The sequence below is a fragment of the Ceratotherium simum genome, chromosome 4, assembly GCF_057802395.1.
Source record: "Ceratotherium simum simum isolate JZ-2026a chromosome 4, ASM5780239v1, whole genome shotgun sequence".
NCBI lineage: Eukaryota > Metazoa > Chordata > Mammalia > Perissodactyla > Rhinocerotidae > Ceratotherium > Ceratotherium simum.
In genome coordinates this window covers 94,006,330-94,011,457 of record NC_141903.1, presented here as the reverse complement: position 1 = coordinate 94,011,457, position 5,128 = coordinate 94,006,330, and positions in this window count along the sequence as shown.

Sequence of the window (5,128 nt, the reverse complement as noted above, 5' to 3'; positions counted from 1 at the left end):
TTGTACCATGAATCAGAGCTTCATTCCTTTTTGTGGCTGAATACGATGCCATCGTATGCATAGACCACAATATGTTTAACCATTCATCCACTGGGGGACGTGGCTGTTTCCAGCTGTTGGCTGTTGTGAACAATGCAGTTGTGAACAGTGCTGCCGTGAACACGTGTGTACAAGTATCTGTTTGAGCTCCTATCTTCAATCCTAGGAGTGGGATGGCTGAGTCATTTGGTAATTCTGTGTTTAACGTCATGTGTTTTTCAATAAACAAAATGCTGTAAATATGGCTGCCATGTAATTCATTTCCCTAATTGGGACACTTTTGAGAGAAAAAGCAGTGTGATTGGTAATGAATGATTAATGTTATTATTATTAATATCATGAATAGCTAATAATAACATTATGGAGGGGGCAGCAGATGTGTGCTGGGACCGCACCAGCGAGATCCGCCGGGGAAAGGCTCTCCGGCTGTACCCCTCCCCAGCCCGCTGGCTTGGCTTTCTACAAGATCAGAACCAAAGGGCAAGGGCAGCAATGATCTTGGAGATTTTCTTCTCCGTGTTCCTGTGAAGGAAAACTCTGACCTACAGCTCAGCAGGTAGTACTTGGTGAAAATTAAGCTTACTGCTGTCAGTAAGGAACAACACTGGTCTCTAGAGACTCCCTTCATCCGCTCTTAGCAGGCTTTCTCAGTCAGCACAGCCTGCGTAACGAATACCAAAGACCAGGCTGCTCAAACCGCAGCCATCTATTTCTCAGTGTTCTGAAGGCTGGAAGTCCAAGATTAAAGTGCCAGCAGATTCGGTGTCTGGTGAGCACCTGCTTCCTGGTTCATAGATGGCTGCCTTCTGATGTCCATGAAGTTCATTTGCAGATGCACCTGTTCCCCTCACTGACCTGAGGGGTCAACAGCGGTCTCCCATAGCGACTGGCCATTACTTAGTGGACTTCATTTGCGTAAGAAGAGGGGCCCAGCAAGGGAAACCATCAACAAAATGAAAAGAAATCCCACTAACTGGGAGAAAATATTTGCAAATCATATATGCAACAAGGGGTTAATTTCCAAAATATACAAATAACTCAACAACAACAAAAAACCTGATCAAAAAATGGGCAGAGAATATGAACAGATATTTTTCCAAAGAAGATATACAGATGGCCAACAGGCACATGAAAAGATGTTCAACATCACTAATTATTAGGGAAATGCAAGTGAAAACTACAATATCACCTTACACCTGTCAGAATGGCTATAATTAACAAGACGAGAAATAATAAGTGTTGCAGAGGATATGGAAAAAAGGGAACCCTCATACACTGCTGGTGGGAGTGCAAACTGGTGCAGCCACAATGGAAAAAATATGGAAATTTCTCCAAAAATTAAAAATAGAAATACCATATAATCCAATAAATACCCATTACTGGGTATTTATCCAAAGAATGTGAAATCAACAATTCAGAGATTTATGCACCCCTATGTCTACTGCAGCATTATCCACAACAGCCAAGATGTAGAAGCCACCCAAATGCCCATCAGATGATGAACAGATAAAGAAGATGTGGTATATATACAACGGAATACTCCTCAGCCATAAAAGAGACAAAATTGTGCCATTTGTGACAACATGCATGGACCTTGAGGATATTAGGCTAAGCAAAATAAACCAAAGACAAACACCATATGACTTCATTCATGTGTGGAAGATAAACAAACACATGGATAAAGAGAACGATTAGTGGTTTTACCAGAGTGGAGGGGGTTGGGGGGAGGGCAAAAGGGGTGCATATGTATGGTGATGGATAAAAACTAGACTATTGGTGGTGAACACAATGCAGTCTATACAGAAACTGAAATATAATGATGTACACCTACAATTGTACAATGTTATAAACCAATACGACCTCAATAAAATAAATTTAAAAAGAGGGGCCCAGGCTGTGGAATAGTATTCAGCCACAAAGAGTAAGGAAATTGTGACACATGCCACAACCTGGATGAACCTTGAGTACATAATGCTGAGTGAAATAAGCCAATCAGCAAACAACAGACACTGTGTCGTTCCACTTATATGAAAGTCCCTAGAGTAGTGAGCTTCATAGAGACAGAAAGTAGAATGTTAGTTGCCAGGGCCTAGGGGAAGGGGCTGGGGAGTGATGGTTTAATGGGGACAGAGTTTCAATTTCGGAAGATGAGAAAGCTCTGGAGATGGATAGAGATGATGGTCACACAATATTGCAAATGTACTTAATGCTGCTGAACTGTACACTTTATGATTAAAACGGTAAATGTATGTATATTTTACCGCAATAAAATAAAAGTGGTGCAATGTGCTTTGCTCTGTACCACAAGACTGGCTTTTCAAACTTTTTCTTGACCCATGTCTTGGGGTGGGCTCCCTTGGAAGCCAATTCTGCAGTGCATGCAGGTGGTTCTCGGGGATCCTGTGGGCACAGCGTGGCAGGAGGGGCTCAGGCTGGAAGTGTCACCACATCTCCCTAAGCTCTGGGGACTCTGGGCTCTGGGACTCCACAGAGCTGTCTCAAATGGAGGAAGCCACTCTAGTCCAGGCCATACAACAAAAGTTCCTGTAGCATCATTTCTTTTCTGCATTTGAAACATGTTTTCTATTATATTTCATTGAAAAGAAAAATGCTGGTCACTATCCACTAAGTGGATCCAAGAAACTACCAATGGGTTGGCATCTACAGCCTGGGGAAGTTCTCCATGAGGCAGGTGGGCAAGGAGGGAACACTAGACAGCCCAGAATACTCAGTCTCATCTCATTGTCTCTCTCCATGGTTGGTTTTACTGGCTCACTTGCCAGAAGCAGCCCTCCAACGTGGCTAAACAATGGGAAGGAGATTGGGAGTACCTCAGAGAGAGATGGTGCTCCATCCGGAAGCTCCATGGGAGGATCCTTCCTGCCTCTCCCAGCTCCTGATGCCCCAGGCGTCCCTGGGCTTGTGGCCTTGTCACCCCAGTCTCTGCCTCTGTGGTCACATAGCTGTCTTCCTGTGTCTGTCTCAAATCTCTCTCTCCTTTCTCTTACGCCACTCTTCATTGGATTCAGGGCCCACCCTAAATCCAGGATGATCTCTTCTTGAAATCCTTAATCATTCTTCAAAGACCCTTTTTCCAAATAAGGTCACATTTCTTGTTCATGGACAAGTCATTTTGGGGGGGTCACCATTCAACCCACCATGCCAGTATATTAGCCCCAGTCCTGTAGACCATCTTTTGAGAACGAACACACATAAATGGGGTTTGCCAGATGAGGAAAGCAAGGCAGCGCTATACAAGGGCCACTGCTCCATCTGATGCCTTCCTTGCTTGCTCCAACCTTGTACTCCCATCGCCCCCAAACTAAGCCTAAGGACCCTACACCTGAGTAAACATCTTGGGGGCCGTGGTTGGATGGAGAAAGCTGTCTAACCACAAGGATCAGTCCCTACCGTAAATTCTGCAGCTGTTGGAGCTACAGGGTCTGTGCCCTTCCTGAGGGAGCTTTCCAGATGAAAGGCCTCCAGCCCCAGCTTCGAGACATGCCTCATGCTGCTGGGGTTGCCCTTGCTCTCTGATGCATAGGCTCTCCAAAGGCGTTCCAGTCCAAGTTTCATTTCCGTAATTCAATCGTTTCTCTGTATTCTATGTGGGGGTGGGGGTGTGCCACATAAACACTGATGAGTGACTGACCCCTCCATGTCCTGCTCATCCTGCAGGTGACAGAATCTTTCTCCCCTGCTCAGAGCAGGTTTTAAACTTGCAGGTGCATAAGAAGCATTTTGAGGATTGTTACAGGATTTGTCCCCCCAAATTCACATGTTGGATCCCCAACCCCCAGGACCTCAGAATGTGACTGTATATGGAGATGAAGGTAAAATGAGGTCACTAGGGTGGGCCCTGATCCCACATGACTGGTGTCCTTGTAAGAAAAGGAAATGAGAACACAGACACACAGAAAAACAACCACATGAGGACACAAGGAGAAGACAGTGTCTACACACCTAGGAGAGAGGCCTCAAGAGAAACCAGCCCTGCCTACACCTGGATCTCTGACTTGCAGCCTCCACATTGGGAGACAAATGTTGTTTAAGCCATCCCGTCTGTGATATTTGTTACACAGCCTAAACTAATACAAAAGCTTATTAAAAATGCAAACTCCTGTCCCCCTAACCCATGGAACTGACTTCAAAGGTCTGTGGTGCGGCCTAGGTTCCCCTAGAATTCACTTGGAGAAATACGGCTTTCCAGCTTAGTCTCACAGAAGTCGTCTTAGGATAAGGTGGTACTTTTCAGCCTTCATTCCATCATTGCTCTCTGACAAGCTTTTATAGACATTTTTTTTTTTTGTGAGGAAGATCAGCCCTGAGTTAACACACACGCTAATCCTCCTTTTTTTTTCCCCCAAAGCCCCAGTAGATAGTTTTATGTCATAGTTGCACATCTTTCTAGTTGCTGTACGTGGGACACGGCCTCAGCATGGCCGGAAAGGTGGTGCGTGGGTGCGCACCCGGGATCCGAACCCAGAGCGCCAGTAGCAGAGCCCGTGCACTTAGCCGCTAAGCCACAGGGCCGGCTCTAGACATTATCCTTTCTAACTGCCCTCATGCCCATGAAATTTTTACACCACAGATACACCAGGTATCTGTTTATATGCTGGGCCTTCAGAAGGCCCCAAACCACTGTGTCTAAGATGCTTTCAGCCCAGGAATCAATTTTCACCCAGTGGGAGAAATAACATCCCTCTTGAGAATGCATGAGATACAAAAAGAGTTGCCATATTTTTTCGCATGGGGAAAATGCTGCTTCAAAGTATCCCGCCTGTGGGATCAGGGGGCTCCACCTCCTCCCACTCACACATTTGCTGATGTCCCAGTCTTGGAAACATCTCAGGACCCTCTTCAGGATCACACGGAACAGCACCACTGTCAGCAGGTGGATGCAGGCGAGATGCATGGATTTGGGATCTGAAGGCTCTGGCTCTAAGCCAGTCACGAAGCTTCGCTGTCTCAGGTTCTTTATCTATATCTAATGCCCACTTGCAAGGTTGTTATGAGGTTAGAATGAACTAGGGCTCTGCCACTTAGAGTGTCCTGTGGTGGTGATTTCATTAACTCTTAGGTGGAGCTA